This window comes from Muscardinus avellanarius (genome assembly GCF_963383645.1).
Source record: "Muscardinus avellanarius genome assembly, chromosome: 11".
NCBI classification, from domain to species: domain Eukaryota; kingdom Metazoa; phylum Chordata; class Mammalia; order Rodentia; family Gliridae; genus Muscardinus; species Muscardinus avellanarius.
This window is the reverse complement of record NC_137797.1, coordinates 54,350,883-54,370,038: the sequence shown is the minus strand read 5'-3', so window position 1 is coordinate 54,370,038 and position 19,156 is coordinate 54,350,883. Positions and strand designations below refer to the sequence as shown.

Below are 19,156 nucleotides of genomic sequence, written 5' to 3'. Positions count from 1 at the left end.
TTATTACTTCAGAATTCTTATCACATAGATGAGTACTTATCACATATTAAGTACTCAAGAAGCAGTTTTAAGTGAATTACTGCTACTATGCATTTTGCCCTTTAATTATGCAAAAAGTTTGCATTCACAAAAGAGTTGTAAAGATGGATAAAGAGTTTCCATATACTGTCCAAGCAGCTTCCTCTAATATTATTAGTTTAAATAATATTTATCAAAACTAAGACATTAGCATTGGTGTAACTAACTGAACTTGAGGGTTGATCTGGACTTCACCTGTTTTCCCACTAATGTTCTCCTCCTGTCCAGGATAGCATGTTGCACTTAATTATCATGTCTGTTTAGTCTCCTTGGTCCCTGGCAGTGTTTTTAGTCCTTCCATGTTTTTCGTGACCCTGGCACTAAAAGCAAACTAATTGGGCATTTTGTTTTGTTTTGTTTCTGTTGTTTTTCATTAAGAGAATGGGGTTATGGATTCAAAGAAGGATGTGATGAATTACAGGGTTCTTCTCCGTGCATCATGTCAGGGGTACATGGTATCAGCATGACAATCGCTGGTGGTGTTAACCTTGATCACCTGGTTCCAGTGGTCATCTGCCAGCCTCGCCTTCTCCACTGCAAAGTTCCTATTTTTCCCTTTCCATAACATGTGAATCACTAAGCACACATTCAAGGGAAAGAGAGTTGAGCTCCACCTCCTGAAGGGCAGCATACAAAAGATTTTGAGGACATATGTTCAGACCAACACAGTAATTAATAGGGAGACATTTCTCTACAATGGACACACTCTATTTCTGCTTTCATTTCTCCCAGGAAATGAATCTTTTCTTTGTCTTTGTCCTAAAATGAGCCACTTATTTCTTTATTTAGAAACTATCTGGGCACTAGGCAGGTTTGTCTTGTTACTGGGATGTCATTGCACCTGGGCCCTTTCAATGGACAGAGCTATGCAACATGTGTCTACATTTCTGCCAATATGTACATACATGTCTATATTAAGTTCTGTATCAATCTTATTGAAATAAACATGACTTCTCTATCATCACAGTTTTCATGCTAGCCTTCTTCTGCTGCTTATTTCTAACTTCTTTTACTGACAGTAAGAAACCTGTTGTGACAGGCTGGCATGCTTCCCCCCAAAATTTGTTAAGTTGAATTGAACCCCTAGTATATCAGATATAGCCAGAGGGGGATAAGGTCTTTAAAGAAGTAATTAAGGTAAAATGAGTTAATCAGAATATACCCTAAGTTAGTATGGCTGCTGCCCTTGTAAGAGGAAACTTGAACATAAATGTGTACAGAGGGAAAGCCAATGTAAAGACACAAAGAAGAAGGCCACCTGTAAACCACGGAGAAGGGCCTGGAGCACATCCCTTCCTTGTGGCCCTCAAGAGAAACCAACCCTGGGATACTGTGATCTCAGACTTCTAGTGACTAAAGTTAAATAAGTATTACTGATATATTATTAGTAACTAAAGTCTATGCTTTATTCAGATATCCTTAGTTTTAAAGCTAATGCCCCTTTCCCACTTTTGACACATTATATTTAGTGGCTTCCTTAGGCTCCTTGGGCTACTCATGGCTATGACAGTTTCTTAGATTTCCCTTATTTTTATAGCATTCACAGTTTTGAGGATTATAGATCAGGTATAATATACATTGTTCCTCAAGTCAGACCTGTCTGATATTTTAGTCCTGATGAGAATTCAGTTTATGGGTTTCGGGGAGAAACTCCACAGAGCCATTTTTATCCACTATGTCAAGAGATATTCTATCAACATGCCTTGCCACTGTTGATATTAATCTTGATCACATGGCTGAGGTAGTGTTGGTCATATTTCTCCACTGTAAAGTTACCTTTTCACTTCCTATCCTGTATCCTTTGGAGGAAAGACACTTTGAGTAGATCATAAAAAAAGGAAAGTTGAACTTTGTCTCCTTGAGAATACAGTAGCTATACAAATTATTTGGAATTTTTTCTGCATAGGATATTTGACTCTTTTCTTCTGCTTATTTATTACATTATTTATTTTAGTATGGATTTCTGAATATGTATTTTGTATGCTGGATTATAATTTAATTATAATTTATTTTGCTGCTGAAATTGTCCAAGCTTTGGCCATTGGAAACCCTTCGTATGGTTCCAGTGTCCCTTTGAATTAAATATATCCCATCATTGAGTGTCTGGTTTTTGTTCTGTTCTTACTTTCTTACTCTCTGGTACTACAAAATGCTCCTCATCTTGTATCAGGCCCAGAATCAGCTGTTTCTCCAAAGAGCCCTAGATTCTTTTATTGGAAAATAGTATTAGGAATCAAATGTGGATCCTAACTATGTCCTACATTTTCAATCTAACAATTCATCATCAATATTTTCTCCGTGTGAATAGGCAGTTTAAATTATAATTTGGAACTATATGATCTATTGTGCATATCCACTGTGTAGACAAATTGTAGTATCATCAACTGATGGACATTGATCCTATTTCTATATTTTGGTATGATGAAATAATGCTGGGTAAAAACTCTGGTATCAACATGATGCTAATACCTATTTATTTCCTTATGATAGATTTATAGGTTGAAAAATCAGGAGTTTAGGGCTTTTGTGCTTATTATGACAAAGGTTTCCTCCAGATTTCTACTTGCAGAGAATGAGTGTCCATTGTCCTATAAGGTTTCCACTACATACTACTAGCACTATTTTAAAAAATAATTTTCTAAGTATTGGATAAAAGCTTCCTCCCTAATTTTTTCTAGCTAGGATGAATGATGTTTTAAGAATATATGTGCCATATGAATCCCTTTCTTAAAGTGTTTTCTTTGTTCACCTTTCTATTGACATTCTTTTTGAAGCTGATATATAAAAATTTTTGTCTATTAAGAAAATTAATAGCCTTAACTATCTCCAGTTTATTACTTATCTTCTAATTTTGGTTTATTGCATATTTTTAAAATAATAACTTTCCATATTGCACATTCTTTAATTTATATTTTTCCTAAGCCACATTTATATTTCGCAATTTTGTTCATGGACTAAAAAGTGTTTACTTTCACATTTTGCTTTATGTGAGCCAATCTAAAAAAGAGCTGATGATGTATTATTGATTCTGACACAGTCATGAAAGCACAGATTATGCTTCTATTAAAACTTATATTTTATGACAGGTTTGTCAGGTTTAATTTATGACATACACATTTCTGGCTCAGTAGCCACAAATTATCTCCTTTTGAATCTTTATGATATAGTACATTTTCTTACTAGAGCATTTTTCAAATACCTTGATACATTCTAAGAGAAAAAAGAAAACATACCAATAACTGATAAATAGGGAATATTTTAAATGATTTTAAACATGTGTGTGTGTGTGTGTGTGTGTGTACATGGGTAAGTATATAATTCAATCTCCATTTTCTTATTTCTCTTGCTAGTTTCACATTTGTACAAATATGTTTTTCTTTTCTCATCTTAAGAAAAGGATGTATATAGATATTCATGTTGTCACATTTAAGTCCCAGAATATAAGAAAGATGCACACATCAAAAAACAAAACTGATGATACCATCTTCACTATAATAGCATTAGTGGAATTTCAAATGAGGAGATAAATAAGATATATCTCTAGTAGTAGGAAATAGCTAAGATGGTGTGGTTGAAGGGGCTGAATGAGAATATTCTAGTCATGTGCAGAGACATGGAGGTGAGAAAACATGTGGTACAGTCAGAACGCAGAGGGGAGGAAGTCAGGGGCTAGCTTACACAGATCGCACAGCATACCTACTCCTGCTTTAGGTTTGAGTCTTTAGCTTGAAAGCAGATGGAAGTGCATATAAGTGACTCACTTAAATTTATTGCCTTTTATGACTCCATTCTAACAAATGGGAGAAGGGAAGCAAACTCCGATGATGTCCAGCACTGAGGATCACTGGCAGTCCAGGCAATTGATAATGACAGCTGGACCTGAAGCAGCAGGGATTGTAAATATGGAGAGATGCAAATGCATCTGGGGCAGGGTTGTCATGCAAAACCAACAGCACTTAGCAACTGAAACAGGGTAAGGGAGAGAGGTGCTTCATCACAACACGGGAAACACTGGAAGCTGCGGTGTGGTAAGAACACTAGCATTTGGACTTTTAGTTTTGAAGTCTCTTTGAAATATCCAAGAAGTCATGTCACTGGAACTCAGAAACAAGGTCAGACCTGAAGCCATATAATGAGCATGATTAACATACATGGAGGTCAGAGTTGAATCCTCCAGCGTGGATGGACTTGCTTAAGGAAAGTATGAAGCAGTGGTTCTCCACAGGAAGTTGAGGGGCAGGATTATTTTGCCCCTTCAGGGATATTTGACAATGTCTGAAGACATTTTTTTGATCGTCACAACTGGAAGCACCTAACAAAAGAAGGTCAAGGATGCTACTAAATATCCTATAATGTTCAGAACAGGTCCCAGCAACAGAGTCCCCAGAACAAAATGTCAAAAATGCCTGTGTTGAGACACCTAGTGTAGAATGTGATGACACGAGGGTCTTCAGAAACTACCTGAACACTACAGTGAGTCGGGAACAGAGACAGAGGAGGAGCAACCACAGAACCAGGAACATGAACCAGGGTTCATGACAGGGTCTGCTTAGGGTTCATGACAGCAGACCCTATCATAAACCCTAAGAGAAAAAAGCTGGGGACAACAGGGCCCCAATGTCAACACTGTACAAAAAAAAAGCATTGTGTGTATTTGTTCAGTCTGTTCATACAAAATATATTTGTTATTTCACCTAAAACTATTTTCCAAACTGTTATTTTTAAGAGGCCACAAAATCGATATCCATCTATAGAAACAGAGATGGGACTGTGCATCACTTCCCACTCATCCCAGCCTTGGTTGCCTCCCTCGATGGCTGTGTGTCTTGGAGGCTTACCTCGAAGGAGAAGCAGCGGGCCGCCTACTGAGGAAGAGTAGGAAGGGAAGTAAGAAGCAGGAAATCTAGTTTTAAAAAATGACTTTTCATAGAAGAAACGCAACCCCCTTTACAAATGTGAAACATTCCAAATGATCATTTAGAGTCTGTGGAATTCTGTATACATCTTTCTATGACGACCCTATTGTAAGAGGTAGTCCAACTGAAGGAAAAACTATAAAAGCCTGTTTAGCTGCTCTAACATTGTCTGATACTGATTATAGCCCCAAAGAATTCTGTGAATTCATGAGATTCAGAAGGTTTAAAAAAAAAAAACAGCTGCCCCCTCTTTCTTAGAAAAAACTCCAATCCCAACTTTTTACAGCCCATGTGTTCATCAAATATTGATTGAATACTTACATAAGTCTTTGTTCAGTGTCTGTGTCCCCTGACAAATGCTAAGCTCCATCAGAACAAGCACCATATTTACTCTGTTCACTAGTAAATGCTAGGAAACTACCAGTCCTGCCTAGTATCCAAAAAAAATCATTGAAATAATAATATCAAATTGATGAACAAGCAAATGAATGTAATTCCATTTTTAATCAATGTATATTTGCCCTAATGTATTTCAAAGAGGTAAAATTTTATACAGGATTACCCTTTTAGCTGTTTAGAAATAAGCCTGGCAGTGTGAAGAATGATGTTTTGAGTCAGAAAGCCCTCCCATAAATAGGCCAGTCCTGCCTGATAGCCTACCCTCAGGGTCTGCCTCATTCAGATGGCATTTTATATATGTGTATATAATACCATACATACATATGCACGTATATAAACATGCACAAACATATATTTATACTTGTTTTGCATATACATGCACAAACATATTTATACTTGGTTTCCATATTTATAATTACATGTCTCTTCCTCCCTTTGGGATAATAAAACATCTGTATTTTTGACAAGGCTGTGGTGGTGGTGATGCAAGCATAGCCCAAGCTTTCAGTTTAAAATTTAGAAAGAAAATAGCCTATTTCCTTTAGTAACAACAACAACAAAAAAATCTTCAGGAAAGGCGAGTTTTTTAACTGTATGGAAACCTACTAACCGGATTAATGTATTATCTTAAACAATTTTATGCAAAGAAACCTCCACATTGGACTTCAAAGAGGAATGGAATTAAGACAGGAGAAGTGGGTCAAGTGGAGACCACTTTTCTGATGAGGACAAGATGGCCATGGGGGAGCATTTTACAGGGCGATCAGGCATGAGGGCCTTGTAACATAACTGTTCTATAGCTAAATAGTGCCATTTGTACCAAAGGATACTATTAGAGAGGGAAGCAGCTTCTCTGCAGAAAACGGGCAGGTCTGGTCAGAATTGGGTACCAACAAGGAAGACATGTCAAAAAAATGTGGATTAAAAAAGACAAATGATAAAAGTCGGCAAATGCACACTTTAATGAGCCATTAAACAGGCAGGGATCCAGGACTTTTAGATATTCAAGGCAATATATAGAAAAGAAGAAGGAAATAGTAAGATACTGGTTAAACAGTAACAAATAAGGTTTAGTCAATAGCATATTTAATTTTACTCTGTCATTTTTATCTTATTAAATATCGCTTTAAAGTTGTATCATTTGGTTTATACCTTGTAATCAGTAATTAGTAGGTATATGAATAATTTCATAGTAATTAAATTGCATTGTGTATTTTAATAATTATCCTCAGATACATGGATTCACAAACATAACATAAAGGAGTGCTCTATCTCTCTGAATAATTCTCACTGTATAAATCCACATTGATCTTGGAAGCTATAGCACTAACATTCTAAACTGGAAACTTAATAAGTAAAGTTTATAACGAAGCTTCAAAATTAAGGTTAAACTTAATATGTAAGCCAGGCGTGGTGGCACACGCTTGTAATCCCAGTGCTTGAGAGGCTGAGACAGGAGGATCTCACAGGTTTGAAGCCAGCCTCAATGACTTAGTGAGGCTCTCGGCTCTTAGCAACTTAGTGAGACTCTGTTTTCAGATAAAGTATAAAATAGATCTGGGAGTACAACCCAGAGGTAATAAGCCCCTGGGTTCCACCCCCAGTCCCACACACACAAAAAAAATTTAATATTTAAAAATGATAGAAGCTAGGAATTATTAAGTGCAGAGTATGTTCTACTAAAGGTTTCATATCCACCTCCTCTGGCCTTCACGACAAACCTAAAATAAAAGAAGGTATTATAACTGAACCATTTTACAGATGAAGAAAAATGAAATGTAGAAATAATAAGTAACTTACCAAGATTATAGCTTCAGAGATAGGACTTGATCTACACATTTTTCTTAAGGCTCTATAAAATAATGGCAAATATAAAAATAAGGAGTTCAAAGATGTTTAGAGAAGGACACTTCTTATGGCTTGCTTTGATTTCCTGTTTCCATTTAATCTGAATACTACTTATCTTCAGTGTTTACAAGTTGGTCTCAAAGAACTGTGTTCATATACATGGCTTCCGATTTCTATCCTGAAGATTCCCAATGAGATCCAGCCCAGATGGCCCTCCTCTGCATCACTGTTATGTACACACTGTGAGTAGAATGTCAGTCTTCTACGTAAAAGTAAATATGACCTACCCTGGGCTCAGTATTTCCAACCCACTCCCCAATCTATTTTTCTTTATGTGTTGCTTACTTCAGGAGATGACCATCTTTCTTCAAGTGCCAGGAACTTGAAAGTGATCCTTCTCTCTCAAGCCCTTTCTCCAGCCATATTTCCATCCATATCTTTAGCATCAACTTTAGTAAGATTATTGCAACAGCTATCTAACTGTTATCCTTGCTTGGTGCCATATTCAGAAAATTCCAAAGTGCAGCCAAAGTGATTTCCTAAAGATTTATTCAGCAATTTTTGTCACTGTTGTTGAACACTTTCTTTGAGCCAAATAGTGAAAAATACAGCAGCAAACAATAGACGAAAAGGTATCACAGGCTGGGCATGGTGGCACATGCTTGTAATCCCTGCGCCTGGGAGGCAAAGACAGGAGGATCACGCAGGTTCAAAGCCAGCCTTGCTGGCTTAAGAGACCCTGTTTCCAAATAAAAATATAAAATAGGTCTGGGAGTATAGCCCGGAGGTAGAAGGATTTCCAGGAACCCCAGTACCACAAAAAAAAAAAGAAAGAAAGAAAAGAAAGAAAAAGAAAAGGTATCACAGAGCTCATATTCTTGAGGGGAAACAAAGATTGAAATTTAAAAAAAATATAGCTATATGTTTATGTATGTGCAATATGCAATGCATATGTGTGTGCATGTGTGTGTGTCAGATGGTAATAATATCTTAGTACTATGATGTGGAATCATACAACTCTCTCATTCACAAACAACCTAGTCTTCATCCCTGCTGAACTACTTTTTTATAATTATTATAATTATTATAATTATTATTATTATTATTATTATTATTATTATTATTATTATTTGCGGTACTGGGGATTGAACCCAGAGGCATTCTACCTCCAAGCTACACCCCCAGCCCTATTTTTTTATTCTTTATTTTGAAACGGGGTCTCATTGAGTTTCAGAGGGCCTCACTAAATAGCTGAGGCTATCTGCGAACCCAGATCCTTCTGTCTCGGCCTCCCAAATGCTCGGATTACAAATGTGAGCCACCACACCTGGCCCTATTGGACTACTTTTAATTTCCTCAACATGTCATGGTCCCATATCTAGGCCTCACTATTCTACTTAAAATTCTCTTCCCAGCTGAGCATGGTGGCACATGCTTGCAATCCCTGCACTTGGGAGGCTGAGACAGGAGGATCTCACAGGTTCGAAGCCAGCCTCAGCTACTTAGTGAGGCTCTTAGCAACTTAGTTGAGATTCTGTTTCCAAATAAAAATATAAAATAGGTCTGGGAGTATAGCCCTGAGAAAGAAAGCCCCTGGGTTCCACCCCTAGTACCACACACACACAAAAAAAAATTCTCTTCCCACTGTCTTCTCATAGACTAATTTCTATCCACTTACAAGTCTTCCAAGATCCCTCCAATTCTAGCTGTGTTATATGTCATCAGGCTCCCAAAGCAACTTCAACTTCTCCATGATAGGATTTATCCCCACTGCACTTCAGTGCATAATTATTTCTCTGTTCCTCTCCAAAGTCAAAGTGACAGGGCACAAAAAGACATGAGCTCTGATTATGTGATAGATGTTTGTATTAGTATGCTATGGCTGTCATAACAAAATACCACAGTCTGGGTGGTCTAAACAACAGAAATTTATTTCCTCACAGTTCTTGAGTCTGAAAGTCTAAGATCAAAGTATTTACCGGTTTGGTTTCTTCTCTCCTTGGCTTGCAAATAGCCACCTTTTCAATGTTCTCACATGATCTTTCCTCTGTGTATGTGGGCCCTGGAGGTTCATTGTGTCTCTAAATTTTCTCTTCTTATAATGACAGCAGTCAGATTGGAATAAGGACGACCCTAATAGCCTCATCTCCAAATACAGTTCCATTCTAGGGTACTGAAGATTAAGGTTTTAATGCATGAATTTTAAGAGAGCAAAATTCAGCCCATAAGAATATTCTGCAATCAACTCAAAGTAAATTTTGGTTTTCCTATGACCCTAACTACCTCCCCAACTCCATATTTTTAAGCAAATGCAAAATATATTCTTTACTCAATAAATAATCCTTCAACATCATTAGATAAAGACAACCTCTCTGAGTGAAAAAAAAGGTGGTGATCCTTCCTGATACTGATTATCCCCCAACATCTTCTGTAGTTTTAAGGAGCAATGACCTTTTCACAAAAGATTTATTCTGTTTGAAAAAATTTTACCTTTTTAACAATCACTTAAAATTTTCATAAATCTTCAGTATGGTAGATCTTTAGTCTACACTCCAAAGATAGAAGAAGTATCTATGGGTGGTTTTAGTTAAAGTTTAACTTTTTTACATGATGCTCTGGCTATTAAAAATAAACTCTGGCGTGGTAGCGCACGCTTGTAATCCCCGCACTTGGGAGGCAGAGACAGGAGGATCGCGCTGGTTCGGAGCCGGCCTCGCTGGCTTAAGAGACCCTGTTTCCAAATATAAAATAGGTCTTGGAGTGTAGCCCGGAGGTAGAAGGGCTTCCAGTAACCCCAGTACCACCAAAAAATAAAATAAAATAAAATAAAATAAAATAAAATAAAATAAAATATAAAAATAAACTCTGTGTGTGTGTGTGTGTGTGTGTGTGTGTGTGTGTACGTATGTGCACCTATAAAGAAATACCTGACACATCCTACTTACAAAGAAGGTCTATTTAGTGTTGAGAAGTTTGAAGTCCAAAATTAGGCAGCCCCCTTGGTCTGGCTTCTGGTGAAGGTGGTGGATGGTAGGAGCTCACGTAGGAGCAAGTGATTGCATCTCAAACTAGGAGCAGAGAAAAAGAGAAAGGGCAAGGCCAGGCTTGCTCCTTTAAAACAACAGTCTCCTTCATTATTCTTGAATGTTCATCTTTACCTCAAAAACTAACATAGGGGTTGCACAAAACACCACACACACACACACACACACACACTCTGAACTAAGGGCCTCCCATGAGGCCCTACCTCCCAAAGTTTCCATCACCCCCCATCACCACCACCAACAGCATCACCCTGCAGACCAAGGCTTCAATTACAACAAACCACCTCTGGGGAACACAAACTGTATTGAAAGCAAAGCAATGTGTATAACATATTATGTCCAAAATGAGGCTAATTGATTTGCAAGGTGCATTTTGAGAAACCATGCCTGTTATTCCATGCACTATCAGTGAGACCTAAGAAGTTATTCTCTCTTTTCATTACAGATGCCCTTAGCAGCATCTCCACCTCTCCTCACAGCTGTCATGGCAACATGCTCCCCTGTCAGGATGAGAAAGTGGCAAGGCCCATTCTCTTAATGCATGGATGAACTAGGGAGTCTTCTGAATAGCAAAACTCCCCAGAGTTTGTAGGACACCATTGCAAAATGCAGTTTTGCAATTTCTACCAAATATTTTGCCTCAAAGTAATGGCTTCTCCATACTGGCTTTTCAGACCATGATGAAAAAACAAAGAGTAGATGAAAGAGATGATGGTCCTTCTTTATTTTCTACTTATCACACCCCCTATTTTGTCTTTAAAGAGCAAGCTGTAAAATGACATGAGCGCTGAAAAATACAGGAAAGACACAGAACTTTAATGACTGACATTTTTGTCCTTGAAAATGTTGATAAGGGAAAAGAAGTGCTACATTCCAAAAATAAACTGAATATCATAACTACCAAAAGTTTTATTCAGCGGAAACTCTTGAGACTGAAACAAATGTCTGTGGGTAACAGCTCTACAAATGAACATATGTGTAAGTATACTTACATTGACTTTTGCAAATAAAATGTATTTTTAGAACAGTTTTAGATGCACAGAAAAATGCCAAAGATAGTACATTGTGTTCTTATAGCCCCCAGAGATTTTCCCTTATTATTAACATCCTAAATGTGCATTTACTCCAATTTAACGGACCAATATTCATTCGCTATCAAAGTACACATTTTATTCAGATTTTATTTTTACCTGATATTCTTTTCTATTACAATATCCCAGGCCAGATAACACATTTCATTCATTGTCATATCTTTTCAAGCTCCTCTTGGCTCTAACAATTTCTTAAAATTCCCTTGTTTTTGACGACCTTGACAGTTTTGAGGACTCTTGTTTATAGAACATATCTCAACTGAGTGTTGTTTAAATGTGACTTAGTATGATATGCCTGGGGTAATGTTCTCATAGGAAGACCAGGGAGGAAAACTTGCCATTCTTAGCACATTGTACAGAGTATCAACACAGTCAAGACCGATGTCCACCCTGGTCACCTGGCTGAAGTATGTTTGTAACTACGGTAACTGCTATGAATACCAGCATTTTATGGGATATAGTCTCTCTTGGTTAATTTTCATGCTAGTTTTAGCAGAATGTAGATTCTGCTGTTGGTTGAATGAAAGTTCTACAAATGACAGAACAAGCCCATTGATAGTGCTATTTAGGTCAGCTATATACTTACAGATTTTCCGTTCAATTGATCTGTCAGTTACTAAAAGAGGGCTGTTTAAGTTTGCAAGTACAATGGTAGATTTGTGTATTTGTCTATTTCTTTTTGTGGGCCCATCAGTTTTTGTCTCGGGTACCCTATGTTTTGTTATTAGGTGCCTTCATGCTTAGCATTTTTATATCTTCATGGATAGTTCATACACATTGAAGCTTATTTTTTTGCAAAATTAACTCTGATAATTTTCCTTATACTGAAGTCTGCTTTCTCTGAAATTAAGATAGTGAGCCTTGCTTTCTTTTGATTAGTGTTAATATAGTATGCATTTTTCTCTCCCTTTTAACCTAAACTTCATGTGTAGAGTTGAATCTTTTTTAATCTACTCTGATCATTTCTGTTTTTAAAACGATTAAGTGTATTTCAACCCATTTAAAGTGATTATCTATATAGGTGGATTAATATCAATCATGTTTGAAAGTTTTCTATTTGTTATTTGTTGTATTAATTTCTCCCATGCTGTCTTCTCTTGCTCTAGTTGCCCACTTTATATTATACTATTTTACTTCTCTTTAATATATTAATTAGACTTATTTTAATTTTGTAGAAGTTCTACCAGTTTGTAATATGATTTTAAACTGATCCAAGTTCAGCTTCAAATAAAACCATGGAGAGCCGGGAATGGTGGTGCAAGCTTGTAATCCTAGTACTTGGGCTGATACAGGAGGATCGCAGGTTCGAAACCAGCCATCAGCTACTTAGTGAGGATCTCAGCAACTTAGTGAGACCCTGTTTCCAAATAAAATATAAAATAGGTCTGGAGGTGTAGCATGGAGGTAGAAGGCCCCTAGGTTCCATCCCCAGTACCACAAAATAATTAATAATAATAATAATAATAATAATAATAATACCATGCCATTTCATATGTTGTAGTGTATCTTCTAACAAAGTATTGCCTGTTTATCCTTTCCCCTTCTATGAAACTGTCATGTATTTTCTTATCCACACATTGAAATAATCTAATACACTGCTATAATTATTAAAGTTTTATTTTCAATAAAATAATAATGAAAAAACAAAAGATTTTACTTTAATTTCATCTATTCATTTTCTAATACTCTTTGTTTTTTCATATAAATTCATGTTTTGACATTCACTAAATCATTTCCCAACATTTGGGCCAGAGGATGGCAGTTGGAGGACAGCCTCAGCTACTTCACAAGGGCCTTCGCAACGCGGTGAGACCCTGTTTCAAAAAATAAAAAAACTACAAAATAGGGCTGGGAGTGAAGCTCGGAGGTAGAATGCCCCTGGGTTCCATTTCCAATACCGCAAAAAAAAAAAAAAAAAAATTTATGAAGGGTGGATCTGCTGGTATGAAGTTTCTCGTTTCACTTTTAAGGGATAATTTTTCTGTATATAGAATTCAAAGCTGGTGAGTGTTTTTGTCCTTCAACACTTTAAATATTTCATGCCACCTGAATGGTTTCTGTTAAGTCCACTGTAATTCTTATTCGTGTTCCTCTGTAGGTGAGCCCCAAACTTGGGGTTTCTTTCAATGTCTTCTCTTTGTATTATGGAATATGAATATATCTAGGAATAGAATTTTAGTATTATTCTGATTGGTGTTCTCTGAGATGTCTGGACCTGATGCTTTGGAAAAGTCATTATTATTTCATATATTTCTCCCATTCTGTCTTTTTGATACTTCTGTTCTTCTAATTACACTTTTGTTTTACCTTCTGAAAGTGTGTCACACTTCTTAGAAGATCTATTTTTTGTTTCCTATTACTGATACTCTGCTTTTCAGTCATGGAGGCTTCAACTAACCTATTATGAAGCATACTAAGATTTTCCTCAGCCAGGTCTAGCTTCACAGTGAGACTTCCAGAGGCATTCTTTACTTCTATTACTATGTTTATGATTTCTATGATTTCCCTGTGATTATCTTTTAGATTTTCTCTTTTTGTTTATATTGCCTATCTGCTCCTATACATTATCTATTTGTATTAGAGCCTTAATATATAAATCATAGTTATTTTACTTATTTATTTATTTATTTATTTATTTATTTATTGTAGAACTGGGAATGGAAGCCAGGGTCATTCTACCTCTGAGCTACACCCTTAGCCCTATTTTTTATTCTTTATTTTGAAACAGGGTCTCACTGATTTGCCAAAGGCCTCACTAAGTAGCAGAGGCTAAGATCCGTGATCCTCCTGTCTCAGCCTCCCAAATGCTGGGATTACAAGTGTGCGCCACCACGCCTGGCTTAAATGATAGTTGTTTTAAATTAGCTACCTGACAATTCCAAAATCTGGTTCCTACCTGCCTGGTTTTGATACGTGCTATGTGTTTTTAGGTGGTGTTTTTTTCCTTGGCTTTTAGTATGTCTTATTTTTTTAATTGAAAGTTAAAAATGATGTATTTGATCATTGGAACTGAGGTAAAAAGAACTTTAGTGGGAGAGTTTAGGTAAACCTGATTAGAAGATGGGCTGTTTAATGTTTGTTATAGATGTAGATATCAAAGTCTTCAAATTCTTCTAGTGTCTCTATTTTAACTCCCCCACTGTCTTTGGATTTTCCTAAGAACTTATCCTTGGGCACTGTCTGCATCTTGCAGCTCTTCAAGCTTTGATTCCTTGTTATTTTACAAGAGCCCAGTCATGGTAATATTAAGGAATGAGAAAGGAAAAACATTCTCTGCTTTTATGCTTAACCCGTGTCTCTGGTTGACCTATTGCTGTACCATGACCTTTATAATTGTCTTTCAGTGTTTTTCCTGCACTGATAAGTAGTAGAAAAAAATCTAGAAAGGGGTTAAATCAGAAAAATGTCCTTTCCCCAGGTGAGATAAGATTCTAGTAAAGATGTGTCCCTTAGAGAGTAGGCTTTTAATAAGAAGCACACTCCAGGAGTATTTTACAATTGTTACTTTTCCCTTCCTCTTTTCAGAGTCAGTAGAGGATCTTTCTCAGCTTTTCAGTATGAAAACTGGTGGGGTTGCTGGAGATAAAATCCAAGTCAGTGTGAAATCCCCACTAAGGCCATTATGCCCAGGAATTTCTCACTCTCAAGCTAGTTACCACCCAGCCTCCAACAATTCATCAAAATCACCATTCAAGTGACCCCCAGGCTATCATTCTAGATACTTCGACCATAGGTAAGCAACTCTTACCTGTGACCATCTTAATTCACCTGTTTCTCCTGACTTGGGGTGGCGAATTGCCTTGTGATGATTGAAAGATCTAAGAAAAATCATCTATTTTTAATTTGTTCAGTTCTTTCTTATTGAAAGAGTGGAAATGACTTCGGAGCTCTTCATATGTTGGAACACCTTACATTACTTTTTTATAGACTTAATTGTCTTTTTATAGAAACAGAAATGTTTGCCGAGGGAAGTATTTCTTGAGAACTCTTAACCAGCTCAGCATAGTATAGTATTAAGCACTTTGAAAGATAAAATAAATTCATTCATTCAACAAATACTTATTAAGCACCTGTTACTGTGCTAGGACATGTGCTAGACAGTACAAATCACTTAGTGATAAGGAAAACAGCTATGAGCCAGGCATGGTGGTACATGCCTGCGATACCAGTAGTTGGGAGACTGAGACAGGAGGATTGCAGGTTGCAAGATAGCCTCAGCAATTTAGTGAAACCTTTTCCCAAAACAAAAAAAGGGCTCTAGGTGTAGTTGGGAGGTAAAATGCTCCTGGATTCAATCCCCTATGCCTACACATACATACACACACACACACACACACACACACACACACACACACACACACACAGAGCTATGGTTGTTGCCTTCATAGAACTTAGTGAGAGAAACAACAACAAAAAGATATAAACACAAAATAGTAATCTCAGTTTTCAAAGAGTGTATCAGAATAACAAAGCAAGCCGGGCGTGGTGGCACACGCTTGTAATCCCTGCGCTTGGGAGGCTGAAACAGGAGGATCGCACTGGTTCGGAGCCAGCTTTGCTGGTTTAAGAGACTCTGTTTCTAAATAAAAATATAAAATAGGTCTGGGAGTATAGCCCAGAGGTAGAAGGGCTTCCAGGAACCCCAGTACCACCACCAAAAAAAAAAAAAAAAAAAAAGAATAACAAAGCAAAATGTACCTCTCACAAAGAATATGTATATTTAAGCACACTGCAGTACAGTAGTTCTCCAAAGAGAAGGAGTGATGTGAGTTGAGTGTGCTGGAACCTGAGCAGAAGTCAGAAAATAAGTGGAATGAGGTTGGAAGCAATGCCACTCTGAAGAGGAGCACCGCCACGGCGTAGACCTGGAGGCAGGAGTAAGGATGAGGTGCCGCAGTGAGGCCAGTTCACCTCAGCTGCAGTGCTGTTTCATTGCAGAGTGAGAAAGAATAGTGGGAAAGTAGGCTAATGAAAGAATAAAACATGGACTGTTCAACTAGAGCCAAGAAGACCTTGTTGATAAAATATCAGCCAATGAGCAGAACAGAGCAAGGACTGAGCCCATCTAGTCCATCCCACTACCCATAGGCAAAATGTCTTGGCTTTGTGTCTGTGTTCTTATCTGCAGTAAGACAATTATTGAGTTGCTGGTCTTCTTTCCATTTAAACACCCTAAAGTTCTCTGTAGGAATCTCTTCTACATCATTCCCAGTATGTAGGAACCCATCTCTTCATGAGTCCTTTGAATGACAGAAAGTTCATTTTTCTTCAAGGCAGCCAGTTCACCAGAACAGGCACTGAGCAGTTAAAGTTGATGAGCTGGGAGTGGTGGTGTAGCTGGTAATCCCAATACTTGGGATGCTGAAACAGGAGGATCTCAGGTTTGAGGACAGCCTCAGCAATTCAGTGAGGCCCTCTGCAATTTAATGAGACCCTGTTTCAAAGTAAAAATCAAAATAGGGCTAGGAGTATAGTTTGCAGGAAGAATGCCCCCAGGTTCAATGCCCAGCACCCCCCAAAAAAATTGATGGATGTTTTTGTTTGTAATGAGCTGTAGTTTGCCTTTCTATAACCCACTCTATTTAAAGTGTACAATTTTAGAGCAACTCTGTCCAACAGAACTTTCTGCAATGATGAAATCCTCTTTATCTGCTCTAATTCAGTTGTCACTAGCCACAGGTGGCCACTGAGTACTTGAACCACGCCTACTACAATTGGAGAACCAAATTTTTAATTTTACTTAATTTTAATTTTAGCCAAATATGGCCAATGGCTATAGTACTAGATTACATGCACAGCTCTAAAACAACCCAAAATAAGCATATTCCTTTCACATAACAGCTCCTCAAATACATGTGACAGTTCATTATCAGCCTGTCACCCATGCTTTTCTTTTCCTAGCTACTCATTACAATGTGATGCTCTAACCATTGTTCATACGGCTTATTTTGTAGCCCTCCTGTTCTTACTGACACAGATTCATTCATAAAACCTCTGTTGAGATCCACGGAGAGTTTCCAGAAACCATGAAACCCTGAACTTTCATGCAAATCTCTTGTGTACATATGCACATTTTTTGAGGAGAGAGCTTTCATGGTTGTCTTCAGAATCTCAAAGGAATCCCTGACCCCCACATGGGGGCTGGAGTAAGAGGGTATGAAAGAAAATGAGACACAATGGTAGTATTAAAGTGGGCTCCGAAATATCAAATAACAAAAGAGAGATGGCGATGAAAGCGGACCTCAGGACCCCAGCTCCTAGTCTGGTTTCTATTTTAATACCACTAATACACTTTCCCACTGAAGTTGCTTCAATTTCTTTCTAAACCTTAGACATCATTCTTTTTCTATAAGCATGATGATATAAGTTTTATTAATTCCTGTGTCATGTAGTTACATTGTTTTCAGGACAACCATGGTTGGAAATTATTAAATACACATACGTGTGTGTGTGTGTGTGTGTGTGTGTGTGTACCCATATACACACAGAGAACATTCCTTAACACCAAAAATAATAACACATACACACACACACACACACACACACACACATGTTATTCACAAGCTTCCTCCCCACCCATAATTTATGTTTCTTTTGACAACTCAGAAGAAAAAAAATAAAAGAAAATGAACTTCAAAACATTTATTTCAGTCTACTAAAGTGATTTGCAATTCCCTTGGTTCAGATGCTGCTACCTCCATATAGAAGGTTATATTTTGAAAAGAATTCCAGATGAATTCATCTTACTAAATCAAAGGGCATATAGTCTGTCAAGTAATCTGACCTCTATTGGCCTAACTCAAAACATCAGGGCTCTGCCAGTGTTTATCTTATACTTAAAGAACACCAGGAAGAGCAATTCTGTTAACTTAAATGGAAATTCATTACAATGCCATTCAAAAAAAAAATCAAGTATAATCTGATGCTAAAATAATTTTGTGAGTAGGGTATTACCTTTTCTAAGTAAGAGTGCCTTGGCTATTTGACTACTGTGGCTTCTCTTTAGTATAGCCCTAATGTAATTCAGGCATTAACATTATGGTGACTCTTTGGCATAATGAATATTAAAATATTGAGTTTTTCTAGATGTCAGGGTTTGAAGGCATTCTTCTCTTTTTCTGCTCATGTCTTTCTCACTCTCTTTTTAAAATATTAAATATCAGTTGCAAAGGTTGCAATATAAAAATTTTAAATAAATAACACTCCATCTTGACATTAGTTACCCTAACTCGGCAAAGTTACTTTCTTATAAAAAAAATGACTAGAAGCCACAGTGTGAAAAATTTGGATCTATCTCCTTATAATTGCACAAGTCTCTGAATAAACTCCAAAACACTTATTTTTGCCTTCCCAGTTCTAAAAAGTCAACACTACCTATGACCCTCTAAGTCATTGTTTTCATCATGAGTGGAAGAACCTGATGTTAGTTGGGCACAGGCTGGCTTTTAAGATCTATGTTGTGCCTGCCTGTATGTCTCCCTTCAGATGTTTATATAACTACTAAGACCAAACAAAAAATCTGGCTCCTTCTCACCACCTACAACAGCACATCTCTTAGATCACTAGAATATCAACTGACCCATTTCCTTATTTGACCCTTAGTTTCTATTCTCAACTTAGTAGCCATAAAGGCACTTTTAAAATATGCCAGACCATGTTACTCCTTAATGTAATTCAAATGCTTTCTATCTCACACAAATGAAAATCGACAACCTCTACTGTGGCCCACAGAGGTGCTCAAGTCCTTCACGTGAATGTTACCTCCATGAGAGTGCCCCCA

At 37.2% G+C, this 19,156-nt stretch overlaps 1 protein-coding gene across 5 annotated transcripts in view; it reads right to left on the bottom strand.

The window, feature by feature from the left end:
• GRIP1 (glutamate receptor interacting protein 1) overlaps positions 1-19,156 on the bottom strand; it is a gene marked incomplete at both ends in the record, with an annotated part of 711,985 nt that overhangs the window by 595,649 nt on the left and 97,180 nt on the right. The gene's annotated exons all lie outside the window — the stretch shown is intronic.